The following is a 17,340-nucleotide window of genomic DNA, read 5'->3' as shown; positions in this document are numbered from 1 at the left end:
TAAACCCTAACAGTCGCAAGAAAATTAACTTACAAATTTTCAAGAATCAGCTTTAAATGATTGATATAAGACTATACCACAACCCAAGTTATCTTGTTTTTCTGTTTCGACAGAAACTTAAAATCCTTAGTATATTCGGGCAAGATAGACCTTTGAAAAAATAAAGCCCCGCATATATCCGTTTCAGCACCGATAGCTAAGCATTCGACCACTAGACACCATTTGGTACTGTATTTGTAGCCTGGTTGAGGTGATTGCCACTAGTTTTTGTCTTTATTGTGTGCAGCTTTGGATACTCAACAAAAAAAACTTGCACTTTCAGGCACTATTGTTTAGGAAACACTTCCATAAAAGGATGGGTGTAGTCACCCTGAGACTGACATTTAATTTAGTGGCTCTGAAAGTAAAGAAGAATGTGACGTTACTGCATTAGAGACTGAAAGTGATGACAGTTCACCAGTTGAGTGATAAGTGCTGGCCAGTGGTATAAGATAAATATATCCACTGTGCTGCAGCCAGCTCCTCCAACATTTATGTTCGCAGGAAACAGTTGTGAAATACATGGTTAGACCTCATAGCTACAGGGTAGTTCCATGAGTAATGAAATGACACTCAGTGATTGTTTTTGCACCCTAAGCGTAGAAGAGACCAAGAATCATGATAAAAGACAAAAAAATTAACATTGTATTTTCTACATAAGCAAAGGAACACAATTTATTTAATTTAATAGTTTAAGTTTCATTCAGATAATGACACTTGCATAAAAAATCTTTCTGGTAATGTAATGACATAATTCAGACATGCATATTGTTCTCATTTATTATGCAACAATAATTCAGCTCGCCCGAGTCCGCCCTGGTAGCTGAGTGGTCAGCGTGACAGACTGTCAATCCTAAGGGCCCGGGTTCGATTCCCGGCTGGGTCGGAAATTTTCTCCGCTCAGGGACTGGGTGTTGTGTTGTCCTAATCATCATCATTTCATCCCCATCAACGCGCAGGTTGCCTAAGTGGCGTCAAATCGAAAGATCTGCATCAGGCGAACGGTCTACCTGACGGGAGGCCCTAGCCACACGACATTTCCATTTCCTATAAAAATTCACAAAAATTATATTATAAAGATTGATAAATGGGGAAAAATGGCATAGACGGTAAATGCATAAAACTAATATTTTACTGACAAAATAAAAAAATTGCTGGTAATGGAACGACACTGAATAGTAATGGAATGACACTTTCAGTTGAAAATTACCAGTTTTACTCTGCACTTCTGATTGGGTAGAGAAAATGGTACTTATTCCTCTGATCTATAGTAGGTGCAGCTAGTTTCTCTAAAGTTTAACTATATATGACGGTAGTATCTGTTCCCGAAAGAACAGTTACCGTGGATGACCATGCAGCTTTGCTAGAAATGAAATGATAATTAAATGGACACCCTAGCTGCAAACAGGCGTTGATGTACTTCATTGGGGACATGTTGAAAATGTGTGCCCCGACCGGAACTCGAACCCGGGATCTCCTGCTTACATGGCAGACGCTCTATCCATCTGAGCCACCGCAGACACAGAGGATAGTGCGTCTGCAGGGACTTATCCCTTGCACGCTCCCTGTGAGGTCCACATTCCCAATATGTCCACACCACTACATTCATAGTGCGCCTAATAGAAGTTTGCCCATCATACTCATTACTCGTGGCAGATTAATCTACCAAGTCCCGTACGAGTTCGGGCATAGCGTGTGCGTTCGCACAAGAAGGTCAATGGCCGGGAAGCCATATATTTTAACTACATATGACAGTAGTATCTGTTCCCGAAAGAACAGTTACCGTGGATGACCATGCAGCTTTGCTAGAAATGAAATGATAATTAAATGGACACCTGGTGTGGACATGTTGGGAATGTCCCTGCAGACGCACTATCCTCTGTGTCCGCGGTGGCTCAGATGGATAGAGCGTCTGCCATGTAAGCAGGAGATCCCGGGTTCGAGTCCCGGTCGGGGCACACATTTTCAACATGTCCCCAATGTAGTACATCAACGCCTGTTTGTAGCTAGGGTGTCCATTTAATTATCATTTCATCTCTAAAGTTTGGTCTTTTTCCACCTAACATTTATCTTCCTTTGAGGGAAATGTAAATATCTTTCCATTTGCATCATTCTTTCTAAGAAATGAAATGTTGTAACCATCTTCAACATAAATCACCTGCCCCACAAAAAATCTTGATCTGTTTCTTCCAGCATAGGAAGCTCTCCGTCTTCAGGCCACGAGTGGCCCATTGGGACCATCCGACCGCCGTGTCATCCTCAGCTGAGGATGTGGATAGGAGGGGCATGTGGTCAGCACACCGCTTTCCCGGTCATTATGATGGTTTTCTTTGACCGGAGCCACTACTGTTTGGTTGAATAGCTCCTCAATTGGCATCACGAGGTTGAGGTGCACCCCAAAAAATGGCAACAGCACATGGCGGCCCAAATGGTCACCCATCCAAGTGCCGGCCACGCCCGACAGTGCTTAACTTCGGTTATCTGACGGGAACTGGTGTATCCACTGCGACAAGGCTGTTGCCCCCAGCATAGGAAACCAGAGCAAAAACCCCCTTGATGCAAGGCCGTATGATTGATCATGTCTTGTGAATTTCCTTTGGCTGAAGATCACTTCTTGAAATTGAGCACAAACCTCTGGGGAGATAGCGAGTAATGCTGGTACTCAATAATATATGGAGTTATAAGTGTAACAGCATGGATGGTTTTGGTCTGCTCTGTTGGAACTATTCCCATCCACATTTAATCTAATTCCTCTTTATTCTCTGCAATTTGCAAGGCAGAGATATAAAAATGTTTATACCATGACATCTTTCACATGCAATTTCTTCAAAGACCTCAGCACCAGATAGTATGTGTTTCCCAGCTTTGCAGATATTCGTGACTGCAAGCTTTACAGTTCCACCAATCCCATCCACGACACCTTTGCCATGTGATGTGGCAAAGAAGTCCCATGAAATATTTATTCCATAGTGTTCTCTGAAAAATGTCAAGTTGGCAAACAGGAAACGTTGCTTAAATTGACTGGCTGCACCACCACTTGTGAATGAGACAGATTCTACCTCTGGGTTTGTGGATATAATGTGCTCCACAATCATACTTAGAAAAGCATGCACTGAATATTTATTGTGATTAAGTTCATCACTAAAAACAGCACAAGAATATCCATCATTTTGTGAGTCCCAAACATATGCTGTAAACAAAGTGATTTGTGGTTTTGACCAGTGGGCACTCTAGACTTCATTCTGCAGTTGAACAGTATAATTTTCTGCAAAGTGTACATGCAGCAAGATGTTATTCTTATTTGCAGAATTCTTTTTGTTTTCAAAAAATTTTGATTGTTATCTTTTAATGAATGTATGTTATAAGAATTGGGGCAGCATGTTTGAAAGAGCATCAAGACTCTGACCAGCAGTACCATGAATCTCTTTCAGAGTGATTCGCTGGTTCACTTTTTGCATTGGGTCCACTAGATCAGCTTCTGCATTAAATTCTCATCCAGAGAATACTTATCTTTCAAAGATACATTTGTACACTTTTCACAGTTTGACATCATGCATACTTCTTTCTCTTAATTGCAGACTATTGTGCTAATGAAGTCAGAAAATGTGGTTTTCACTTGTGGAACAGGCTCGTTGATAACTTTCAAAAATAGCTTTATGTTCTCATGGTAGCGGCAGAGACACATGTTGTGTGTTGTATCCTGTAAGGTGCACACAAACTTCAGTCTCAATGCACAGAACTTGGACAATTTTATTGGCATGTCAGGGAATTTCTCTTTATATATAGTGTGAGCTTCTTTCAAGGTCATCAACATGTACCTCTACAGGACTTTGGTTTTCCCCCTTCCTTATCCTTCATTATCACATTTCAGGAGTTTGCCATGAAATGTCATCTCGAACATCAAAAGTAGCAACAGTTCCTTCTATGCCTGGATTTAGGCGTTGAATCTGATTTTTCACATGTTATTCACTTACTAAAACTCCATGAGCAGCAGCTAATTTCAAGACAACTTTCTTGTGCTTTGTTGGACTTTTAGGTAAACATATTTCCACATGTTTAACTGCTTTCCTTAATGTAGCAGGAGATTTATATGGGCTATTGGTGTAGATGACGCAAGCATCACCGCCATTGCCTTCACTGCAGGCTCTAACTTTATTTCTGAATTTTCTTTGATTAAGTTTCTCTTTTTCCTCTTTGCTTCTTAAGTTGGGCAGCAGTTAAACTTTGCTGTTTCAGCCTTTTCTTTTCCCTGTCCTTCCCCTTAATATCATCACTTAACCCTTTCTCCTTGAGTCATTTCTGGTATTCTCTCATTTTATTAGCTGATGTGAGAGGCATAATAACAACTGTAAAAATGAAATATCTTGTTTGAGAATTATTGTGGAAACAGTGTAATTGCTAGAAATAAGCCAATATCTATTTTAAATAAAAAATTCTATTCAATATAGTGATCTTCTAACAAAACAATACATAAACATGTCTCTATTATTTAGGCATAATACATAGTGATCTTCAAAGATAATCAACATTCTGTTGTAGTACGCAGGAAGTCACTAACTTCTTATAAATTCGCATTGCTATTGCTTCCCAGAGAAAGCATAGGTTATGGAAGAAGAAACATTGTTTATCAAAATAATGAACCCCATTCTACATGTAGTATGCAGTAATTTAGTCATTTCATTGTAATCTTTAATAAAGAAACTTATTAACTCATCTTCCAGCAGTTACTCTTCAGACTCACGGAATGTAAGTTTCTTCACTCTGAAAATTACATTCTTGGTTTCTGAGACTTCCTCATTTTCCCTCCAATTTTTACTAACAGTATAGCCAAAATTGCAGTATAATCAGCATATAAAGGTATTTGACCTACAACATCTTAACAAATGTCAGTCAGATTCAGTTACAAAATTATTGTCATTCCGTTACAGCATTTAAGTCATTCCATTACCATTACTATTACTATTACAAAATATTGTTCATAATGAATTTTTTTTTTCTCTACTGTGAGACTTATCTATCCCATAAATTTGTATTTGCTTGCCTATTTTCAGGATTCTATAAAAATGCATTGACCCTGAAAATAAATTTTATGCTTTTTTCAGTAATGGAATGACAGGAGATAGCAATAAAAAATAAATCAGCCTGGGAACTTTACTAATTAAATAAAATCAATATAAGCTATCAAAATGGGCTGGCCTAAGATACTTGTAAAGTTTTTCAGATATATTACATTAATAAATTACTTAACAATTACTTAACAATACATCATTGTAATAATTTTGAAAACTAATTTCTTAGAGGGTCTATAAACTGAAATTTTAGACAAGCTATAAAACCACTTGCTCAGTTCCAGCACTTGTTAACATGAAAATGCAGCTGTGTTTCAGCTAACAGAACTGATAATCAGATTTGTAATAAGAATATTTTTAATTTTTAAGCTTTGTGTCCATGTTCTCATGGAAGCTACAAAATTACTTAAAGTTTCAGGATATTTATTTTAGGCAAAGTGCAGTACACTCAGGATCTTGTGATTGCTGATCTTCAAAATTCTGTAACTCATTATTTGAGCTTTAAAGGCTGTCTTTATATGTCTATATGTAATGTCATTCATTATAGGATTTTTTCATTAAATAAAAAATATTATTTTTTGAACATAATTTGAAAAAAAAAAAATACTCGTTAAGTTAAGCGGTTAATTACAGTGCACACAGAATCATTTACGCAATCATTCTTCCCGCACTCAATAAAAGAATGGAACAAGAAAAAGCTCTAGTTACTGGTACTATGCAAAGTGCACTCTGCCTTGCACATCACTGTGGAATGTAGAGTATGGGTGCAAATGTATTTGGTGAATAACACAAGAAAAACTAGGGTTATGAAAGGTTTTTTTTAAATAAGCAGAGTGACATTCAGAGAATTAAATTAAGACAGTAACAGAATTAACAGTATATAAAACACAGACTTGCACTAGCAACAAAAGCTTTCCTGAAAAAGTTAAATATGGTAACAATTAATATAAATTTAATTACTAGGAAGCACTACACAGAAATGAAACCTGGAGAGTAAACTATAGACAAGAGAGGTTTTGAAATGTGGTGCTACTGAAGGATGATTACATGGGCAGAGTGGAAAAATGATGAAGAGATACTGAACTCATTCGTGGAAAAGAGGAAATTATGGTACAACTTGGCTGGGGCAAATCTTGAAGCTTGCCTGGAGCCTAGCCATACACAGAACTGAAACATGGACGGTAAACTACAAACAAGAAGTAAATAGGTTTTGCAATGTGGTTCTAGAGAAGAATGCTGATGAACAAAATCCCTCTGAAAGGAAATGTAATACCACACAATGCCAGAAAAAGTCTAATTACATCAGATCAGAAATCTAATTTGTGTTCTTTTCATTTTGTGAGATAGGGCAGAAACTCTTGAGGCAAACTAAAAGTGTATCATTACCCCAGTTTCTGAAAATAAATAAAGACGTCAAGCCTGTAACATTTCTCTGTATGCTAATACTATTATTATTTCTGAGTCTCACCTCATACAGCCAGCACGAGCTTTTCCCTCATGTCTGTAACACTTCGCTACAAGCTGATACTACTATATTTCTGACTCTCGCCTCATACAGCCAGCAGGAGGTTTTTTTTGTGAACTGGTAAAGTACGCCCTTAGATTAACATAACTGTTGATTTGCAAAGAAAACTTAATTTGTTAATGACATAATGAAAATGTATTTTTTATCATTCTGGATTTTCTGTAACATGGAACCGAACAATTCAGTGGATATTTCAAAATTTGTATGTATTGTTCCATGAGCACACACACATGTAAATGTATAGCTATACAAATCATTTGCATAAATGTAAGATTTATCACACATAATGTATTCTGTAAAAAAGTCGAAAGTTATTTTATTTATAATTTCGGACTCAACGATATGGAAAATTAGTCAGGCGGAAATAGTAGAATTGATAGAAATTTTGGGATTCACATAATTAGTCAATCACTTTTCTTTCAATGGTAAATACTACAGTCAGCCAAATGCACTTGCTATGGGAAACATCTTATACGGTGCAACAGCCAAAACATTTTTGAACTGGTTGGAAAATAACCTCATTAGCACACATCGAGCACTGTTTGAGAACATTCCGATGTATACAAGATGTGTAGATGACATCTTTATAATAGTAAAAGACGATCAGAAAGGCGATCAGAACACAGTCACAAATTTAACAGCATGCACCACACTGTAAAATTCACTGCAGAAACTGAAGTAAAAAAAATTCTATACTTCCTTGATTTTTTCTATCGAACAAAGACGAGATAAATACAATGATAAGGGAGTCTACAGAATAGTGTGTGCTGGCTGCAAGAAGTTTTTCTTTAAAAAATGCTATCACAGACTTACAAACAACAGTAATAAAGATTGTATAAAAACACACGAAGTCCAGTGCAGTCACACTTTGGGGAAAATGGAGCACAGCCTTCAAATTGTCCATGACACACCTAAAGGAACCTTATTAAATAATCTTGAAGAATTAGAAGTATTAAGTAAGAAATGAAAAGCAGCCACAAATTTATTAAATGAACAAATTGACTTTTCTAAGGGTTGGGCTTTTCACAAACATTTGTAGCCCTTGACCTCTGTCAGAGGAAGCTTGTCACTAGATGGTGTTTACATTTTATTTACTTAGTAGTCTTTACTCCCATTTTGCCATGTTATGATTCAAATATAGCACATTTGGAAATCTTCCATGGTACATGTATCTTTCATCACACAGTTTCTATTCGTAAGAGGTATGGATATAATATGCCACCAGAATGAAAAATGCACATATCACAGCACAAAAAAGGCAAACATGTTCTGGGCAGAGTTAGTAATGTAAAAGAAGGGAACTAGCTTTTTGACTATCTAGCTGCTTCAAAGATATTTGAATCAAAACATCTTGACATATTCTCACTTTTTTACTTGTTAGTATTAGTACCCATGTTATATAACATGAAGCATCATGTCAAGTGAAGTAACCTGGTGCTATTTCATATAACATGACACAGGCCATCATGCCATCCAACAAGTCATTTGTCATGTCCTTGCAATATGACACAATTCTGTCATTAAAGTTTAGGCTGCATGCTAGGGTTCTTCCTATTATAGATGCATCCCCACTCTCAGATACTTCTATTGTAGGCAATTCCCACTCTATAGAAGCACATAAATGTGCATCTATTAACTCTTACACCTCTCACTACAGTTATAACAGTGGGTGGGTTTAGGGGCGAAACACCCCCCTCAGGGAAAAAATCAACCTCCTGCCCCCTAGAAAATCTTTTTTTGGTTATTACATATGTGTTCTTCAGCCATATTATATTATACAGTACATTGTAAGGCTGGCAAAACTTCTGGATTTTCGGCACACGATCAATGTCTTTATTCTATAAATTGCAAGATGCAGGTGTGCCAACAACTTGCAACTAAGAAAGCTCATTGCACTGGAGAAGTAAGGTTAACTCCTAAAGAAGTGCGAATGTGTCAATATGTTTTGATTTAAATATCTGCCCAGAACATATTCACATTTTCTTGTGCTATGATAGAGGCTCCTTCTGTTTCCCAATGATTACTCTGCCATAATTTTAGCTCAGCAACCAATGTAGGTTTTTGTTAACTTGGGTGACAGCTCATCCTATGTAGGTCTTTTCATTGTCTTTAGAACATGCTGCTTGAGTTGGGCATTGTTAGTCTGGCTCCTCTACGGTTACCTTCCTGGTATGGTTGAAACTGTCCAGCATAGCTCACTGTGTCCTCAAAGCAGAAAATCTTCGCCGTCACGACAAGTCACATGGCTGTAGGAGCCTCTTTTTTCCTTTAAAAAAAAAAAAATGGGGGTTACACACAGCTTACTCATTTACGCGTCAGACTTTATATGCGAAATGTGAAAAATAACCATAAGTTGGTTGGTTGGTTTGGGGAAGGAGACCAGACAGCGAGGTCATCGGTCTCATCGGATTAGGGAAGGACGGGGAAGGAAGTCGGCCGTGCCCTTTGAAAGGAACCATCCCGGCATTTAACCATAAGTACTTAATCTACTACACAAAAGAACACCAAACATAAATACAATATGAAATGAAATATTAAATACTGTGTGAAGTTTATGATAATAATGTATTTAAATAGTTGGCATCACATAGATAATACAACCATATTACGTAGATAAACTTACTTGAAAGCTTACTATATAGCAAGTTGAACAATCCGCGCAACAAAAAAGAAACTATAATAAAGCACACATTTTGTTGTTATCTCATTTCTTAAAATACCTGTCACTATTTATTTAAAGTGAAACCGCCAATAGAAAAACTCAAGTGAATAATTTTGGTTCGAAATGTTGCAACATCCAATCCAAAATAAGTATGACCACAATTGCATCAAATAAGCAGAACAATTGTGAAACAATGTACACAGAACAAAATATTATCAACTTTTCAGTCCTGTCTGAAAATTGACTAATGTATGCTTTGTCCATGTAGAAAACACAATTTATTTAATCGTATGGTGATTTTATACAATATATAGTTGATATAAGGCAAATGATTTTATAAAATATACATATGATATAAGACAAGATTAAACCTTAAAGTCCGTGTATTTCAACCAGTTAATTAAGCTGGGTGTGAGAGTGAACAAGTTATCGGGAATTCCAGGGTATGAATGAAGTGGACAGTGTTGGACTAAACATTCAATTGTCTGCACTTCTTGATTACATTCACACATTGGTGAACTGATCCAGCCCCATTTGTACCTGAAGTAGCTACAACAACCATGTCCAGTCCTTAACCTGTTGAGGCAGCACCAAAGTTTCCTCGGTAGGTCATAACCTTTTGGCTTCTTTGTGGGATCAAGGTGATCGGCTCTTGTTCCCAATGTTTTTGTTGACCATTCATGCTTCCAGCTTTCATTTAGATCAAAACCATCCACGATGAGTTGTCCTGCAATAACACTTGTTGGTCTTCTTGATCGCAATCGTTGCTGTGGCGGATGACAGAATTCCTGGCCTCCCTCAGTAGAGGTTGTTTCCGCCTTAAGTGAGGTGGAGGGATGTGACTCAGTACAGGTAACTAGTGGCATGGGGTTGATTTGATGGAACCAGTAATGCAGCGCATTGTGTCATTAAGTTTTGTGCCTACCTTCTTCACATGTACACTTTCCAACCAGGCAGGTGCACAGTACTCGGCAGCAGAGTACACAAGACTGATGCCAGTTAAACACAGACAGTCAGCAGAGGTTTCCCAGGTGGTACCACTGAGCTTATGTAGTATGTTGTTCCTTGCTGCAACTTTATGAGAAAGCTTGGTGATGTGCTCTTTGTAGCTCAGGGTCCTATCTAGAGTGATTCCAAGATATTTTGGGAAAGGATTGTACCTCAACATTTGGCCATTGAGCAGAACTCTTAGTTTGTAGTTCACAGCACGATTCGCTAGATGGAAACAAGATACTTCAGTTTTTGATGTGCTTGGGATCAATTTCCAGGTCTTAAAGAAAGTTGACAACTTCTCCAGATCCTCTGTCAGAATTCGTTTACCATCTTCGAAATTACTGTCATCAGCATAGATGAATTTAGTTGATATTGTGGTTGGTAAATCATTAATGTATAAATTGAATTGTGATGGGTCTAAAACAGATCCCTGTGGTAGTCCATTATTTACTTTCTGTTTGTGGCTTTTAGAGCTGCCTAGAAACACTTCAAATTGCCTTTCGCTAAGCATGCTGGATATTAGATCCACAATTTCTCGAATTAGTACAACTTGCAGTAGCTTGTAGATCAGTGCCTGTCGCCAGACAGTGTCATACGCGGCTGTCAGATCGATGAAGACAGCTGTTGATTTCAGGTGGCCTTGAAAACCTGCTTCAGTATGGGTAGTTAGGGCAAGAACTTGATCGGTGCAGCTGCGTCCTTGTCTGAAGCCAGCTTGTTAAGGAGGGGTAGCAGCCTCGATGAACGGTGCTATTCTGGTTAGGAGGACTCGTTCCAAAAGTTTGAATGTACAGCTGAGCAGTGCTATAGGGCGGTAGCTTTCAGGGCTGTCTTCAGGCTTGCCAAGTTTGAGAGTGGCTATAACTTTCGACAGTTCGAATTGTCTGGGAAGCTTGTTCTCTTTGAGTATGTAAGTGAAGAGCGAAGTGAGCCAGCGTATGCAGTGTGAGCCCATGTTCTTAATAAATTCATTATAGATGTTGTCGGGGCCAGCAGCCTTACCAACTTTCAGTTGCTTGACAGCACTTTCTGCTTCCGCTATGGAGAAGGGCCTGGAAAGCGGCTCGTTTCTTGGGGCACTGCGCTTGAGGTTAGAGAGGTTACACTTTATTGCTCTGGTATGATTCTTGTCTCTCTTTGCCCTTGTGAGGTCTGCGATCCAGTTGGCAATGAGGTCGGGACTCAATTTAGGATACGGCTTTTTGAGTGTTGCTTGCCAGTTAGCCCATTCACGACTCTCCATGCTTTCCAACTTGACTTGGCAAAGTTCATTTCTTTGAGTGTTGCTTCCCATTTCTCTCATCTGTTCTTGTTTAAAGAGTGGAGTAGCTGTGAGCTCACTGTTTGGTTTCTAGAACTTTGGTATTCTTGATATAAAGCTTCACTTTCTTGGTTCCAGCCAGGCACATATTCCTTTCTGTAACCCCTAGGAATGTTTGACTTAGCAGCTTTGATAACTAGTCTAACAAATTCATCGTAGTTGTTTGCTGTTGTCTGTAAGTTCTTCGCAGCTAAGTTAGAGTCAAGGTCTTTTGAGAATCCATCCCAGTTAGCTCGTTGAAAATTCCATCTGGGTAGGGGCATTGAGTTTACAAGGTGAATTTTTAAACCAATTTCTGTCCTGACAGGACGGTGTTGGCAGTTTGGGAAGTTAGACAGAACAGTACGAGTGGTGTTAAGTGGTTGATCTAGCTGATTTTTGGACACACATACCAAGTCTGGGTTGTAATCCTTATTCCAGTGTACAGAGTGGAAGGTTCCCTTGTCTTTCACATCAAAGACCAAGTGCATACAGGTAGTTTCTGCCCATTGAGCTAGTAACTCCCCATTGACATCGACGGTGTCGTACCGCCAGTCCGTTTGATGGCTGTTAAAGTCTCCAGTGTATATACAAGGGTGATCTAAAGCCGGCAGAACTGTGGAGGTCCAATTCACACTTGGAGGCTTGTACAGGTTGACAATTTTTAAGTCGTTTATCTGGATTACTATTGTGTAGATGAGGTTAACATCTGTAGAATCAATTACATGCACTCCGTTTAGGTGTGACTTCACATAAGTGCTATTCCATATTGTGGATGGTGGATAGCTTCGACCAGTGTATAACCAGGTATTCGTCCTCTATGCTGAAGAGCTTGCTCATCTTTGGTATGTGTTTCTTGAATGTTGACAACATCAATGTTAAGTTTATGCAGTTGTTTTTGTAGATACTCACATTTGGCAGAGCTTATGCCTTCAGTATTAAGCTGCATAATACGAACTAGGTGTTTCTCGTCTCTAGTTGGATGATCCTGAAAAGGACGGTTATTAGTTATGTTTCCGGGCATATTGTATTTCACCTATGACACTGTTGCTCGTTTAGCACCACCCAGGGGTCACGTGTAGGGCAATTTAGGTTATACCTACGGACATGAGCAACAATTGACCCCCAAGAATACACAGTAAAACAGTATCTATTGGTTAGAAGCAATGTGACCTTTTTTTTTAAATATATTTGAGTAAGTTTAAATTTCTGTGTGGTCATCAATAGAGCTTTAAATGTTCAGTCAAACAGTGGTATCATTTTGTACAGGGCAGGGCGTAACTGTGGTCTGGTACAGGCACAGGCACCATTTTGCACGTCCAAATATTTTTTGCTGACATTAAGCTATTGCTCAATAATATCTTTAACATATAAACAACAAAATGATAAATGATTTACAAACTATAGTAACTTGGTCAACAACTTCTGTTAATCAGTAGAATGAAAAGCCAATCCAAGTTGCGAATATTTTATTTTTCATTAGATGATTAGTTTTGGCTGAGACCCTTTTTCAAAAACAATATAACAAAAATAAAAAATTGCATTTTCAACTATGATATACAGATACTTAACTAAACGCACTGTGAATGTAAATGACACATTTTGCTGACATCTTCAAAAATCCCATTTTCAAACGAAAAATAAAATATTTGCAGCTTGTACTTGTTTTTCATTCTATTGAAAATGATAATCACCTGTAATAACCAGTTTCTTAATTATATTCAAATGCAGCACACTACTACAAAATACAGTTTCATGTCCAAAACGCGTGATTTTTCGGATGTTCAAAATTGGGATGAATGATTTTTACAAATGCTTCTTATAATTAATTATTTTTTTGCCATAACCAATGCCATCTATTGGTTTATGATATAACTCTACTTAGTGCTGCTCTCCACAAGCAAAGCCTTCTATCATTTTGTGTTGTAATTCCACTTATTCTTTTACAATCCAATTACTTGTATGACAAAAATAATAGACAATTTATCAGTCTTATGGTTACTTCATTAAGTTTTTGTAAATTTGTAACATTTCTCTACACAACTGTATACTAATTGGAAGACATATCACTACACTATCACACTCTTCTAACCTATTTGAATTAAGACCATGTAACATTGAGATCAGTCGGCAATTGGCTGTGGTTCAAAGTAGATGACGAAGCACAATGTATGTCAATATTGTCAATGGTATTAGAACATGAAGATTTTTTATATTTTTTGATTTTGGTAAGAGTTCTCCATAAACTTCAGCAGATTTACTGAGATATTAATGTAACTGTTACCTGTGTATGATACCTAGTACATACTTCTTTGTAGCCATTGAAAATGATGTAATATTGAAACACACAAATCGCTTTTCAACCATGAAAAGTATGGCTGTGATAAGTGAAGTTTCAAGTGCAAATATGGTCATGTCGTCTTACACTGCATTTTTGTGGCTATCAATAATAACAGTGAATAACAAGAATAAGACTCAGCCACACAATAGTCAGTTTATACAGGCTATATATTAGTATCTTACAACACACTACCATCTTTTGGTCTGCTGAAGATATTAAAACACTAACCATATTAGACCCACTGGACTAGATGTGTTTATTACTGTTGTTTGTACGTTCTTGAGAGCATTTCTTAAAGGAACTACCTGTCTGGCCTACATAAAACTACTCTCAGCCGCCACACACTATTTTTTAGACTTCTTTATCATTGTATTTATTTCATCTTTCTTCAATAGAATGTCATGATCCATTACCTAGTTTATTTTCCGCTTGCAACCCTACACCACTTTTAAATTTCTTAAATTAGTTACAGAGGCATTCAGTAGCGGCTCCTTTGTAAGTGAACCTGAACCTTACTTTTTTTGTTTATTTATTTATTTATTTTATTTTACACATCTAGTCCCGTAGAACCAAATAGAGGAGCAAATCTCCACGGTCACATAATGTGTCAGTACATGAAATTACAACAGAAAAGTAATAATACATAAAATAAAATGTTTATGAATACTACAAAGACAACAAGCTGTAAGTTTATATAAACACAATCAACAGTACAATACGGGAATCAGCTTGTTTTTCCAAGGAACTCCTAAAGAGAATAAAAGGAGTGACACACGAGAAAACTCTTCTGTTTTGATTTGAAAATGTGTGGATTACTGTTAACAATATGAGAGAAGGAAAGTTGCTACTCACCATATAGCGGAGATGCTGACCCGCGATAGGCACAATAAAAAGATTCACACGATCATAGCTTTCGGCCATTAAGGTCTTTATCAGCAGTATGCATACACACACACACACACACACCTGCAGTCTCAGAGAATGCAGACATGTGTGCAAGTTGCGCTTGTGTGTGTGTGTGTGTGTGTGTGTGTGTGTGTGTGTGTGTGTGTGTGTGTGTGTGTACTGCTGACAAAGTCCTTAATGACCGAAAGCTATGATTGTGTGACTCTTTTTATTGTGCTATCGCGGCTCAGCATCTCCGCTATATGGTGAGTAGCAACTTTCCTTCTCTCGCATTGTTACATTCCATCCAGGATTTTCCATTGTTGGATTACTGTTAAGATTTTTGAATTCTTGTGATGGCTTACTCAAAATGGATGGATACGAATACTGCACACCTTTCTGTACAAGAGTCAAGGAAATGCGATCCAAATGCAGTTTGGATTTCTGCCTAATATGAACCGAGTTAAAACTGCTAATTCTTAGGAATAAGCTAATATTGTTAACAAGAAACAACATTAAAGGACATATATATTGAGAGGCCAATGTCAGAATATCTGCACTAATGCAAAGGGGCCAACAAGAGGTTTGCAAACTTATACCCTTTCACTTACCACCCATCTCCGAGTCAAAAATATTCTTTGAGAACAGTAAGAGTTACACCAAAATATAATACCATATGTCATAAGCAAATGAAAATAAGCAAAGTAGACTACCTTTCATGCTGAATTATCACTTACTTCAGATACTGTTCTAAGAGTAAAAGCAGCAGCATTAAAGTCTTTGAACAAGATCCTGAACGTGGGTTTTCCACGACAGTTTACTATCTATCTGAACACCTAGAAATGTGAACTGTTCAGCCCCACTAATCATATGGCCATTCTATGTAATTAAAATGTCAGTTTTTGTCGAGTTGAGTTTTAGAAACTGTAAAAATTGAATCTTACTATGATTTAGTGTTAGTTTATTTTCTACAAGCCATGCGCTTGTTTCTTGAACTGCACTATTTGGAACAGTGCCAGTGTTGCACACAACATCCTTTACTACCATGCTAGTGTCATCTGTAAACAGAAATATATTATAATCACCTGTAGTTCTACAAGGCATATCATTTTTATAAACCAGGCACAGGAGTGGATCCCGCACTGATTCCTGGGGCATCCCCCATTTAGTCGTCTCCCACTCTGACCCCACATCATGGCCATCCTCAGTACTGTGGAGAATGACTTTTTGCTGTTTGTCCTCAAAGTAACAGGTGAAACAATTGTGAGCTACACCCCATCTTCAATAACTTCTGGAACAATATTTTGTGATCAACACAATCAGAAACCTTAATTAAATCATGAAAGATGCCTAGCATTCGAAACTTTATGTTTAATCCATTCAGTACCTCACTGAAAAGGGAATCTAACATTTTCAGCTGTTAAACCATTTCTAAAACCAAATTGTACATTTGACAGAAAAGTTGTGTTAAATAAAATTATCAATTATTCTTACATACACAGCCGTTTCAATAACTTTAGCACACCCTGATGGCATAGAAATACATCTAAAATTGTCTGCATCATTCCTTTCTCCTTTTTTATGAAGCAGCTTTGCTACTAGAGTGCTTTAATCATTCGGGAAACTAATCATTTCTAAAGGAAAATTACAAATACGGCTAAGTACAGGGCTAAAATGTGCAGCACAGTACTTTAGTATTCTGCTAGGTACTCCATCGTATCCATGAAAGCCCTTAGTCTTCAGTGATTTAATTACTGACTCCGTCTCCCCCTTCTCAGTATCACGGGAGAGAATTTCAGATATTAGTCTCGGAAAGCCATTTTCCAAGGGAGTTAATGATTCCCTGTTTATTAATTCACCAGCTATGTTCAGAAAATGATTGTTAAATATTGAACAGTGGAATATAACAATATTATGAAAAGAAAAGTTGCTACTCACCATATAGCGGAGATGCTGAGTTGCAAAATGGCACAACAGAAAGACTGTTACAAATAAAGCTTTTGGCCATTAAGGCCTTCGTCAACAATAGAACACACACGCACAAATGTCACACATGCAACGAAGGCTTAATGGCCAAAAGCTGTATTTGTGACAGTCTTTTTGTTGTGCTGATCTGACTCATCATCATTGTTAAATCATCATCATCTTCTTCTTCTTCTTCCTTAGCATTTGTACCACGTGCTGGCAGGGTCTTCAGTTTTGGGCTGTTGTAGCCACTTCTTGTGATCTTGTGCCTGATCAGGATGATGTGTTTGTGTAGGGTGTCAAGCCATCACTGCCTTGGTCATCCTGCTGGCCATTTCCCATTTACATTTAGGCTGAAACTAGTCTTTGCCAACTGTTGTCTTGTCTGCTCTAAGGACATGCCTGTACCAATGTAGGCGGCTTTCTCTCATTTCATCTACTGTTGGTGCAACACTGTGTAGCCTGCAAACTTCGTTATTTGTGACATGGTCATGCAGTGTTAATCCTGATGTCGGCCTAATCATTTTCATGTCCATAACAGCAAGTCTTTGCTCTACTTCC

At 37.8% G+C, this 17,340-nt stretch overlaps 1 protein-coding gene and 1 pseudogene across 9 annotated transcripts in view; one reads left to right on the top strand and one right to left on the bottom strand.

The window, feature by feature from the left end:
• Nucleotides 1-17,340, top strand: part of LOC126259969 (mesoderm induction early response protein 1) — a 188,196-nt gene that overhangs the window by 126,474 nt on the left and 44,382 nt on the right. The gene's annotated exons all lie outside the window — the stretch shown is intronic.
• On the bottom strand, nt 2,444-2,561 carry LOC126261125 (5S ribosomal RNA; annotated as a pseudogene).

Source organism: Schistocerca nitens, chromosome 5 (assembly GCF_023898315.1).
Source record: "Schistocerca nitens isolate TAMUIC-IGC-003100 chromosome 5, iqSchNite1.1, whole genome shotgun sequence".
Taxonomy (NCBI): Eukaryota; Metazoa; Arthropoda; class Insecta; order Orthoptera; family Acrididae; genus Schistocerca; species Schistocerca nitens.
This window is presented reverse-complemented; position numbering and strand designations above follow the sequence as displayed.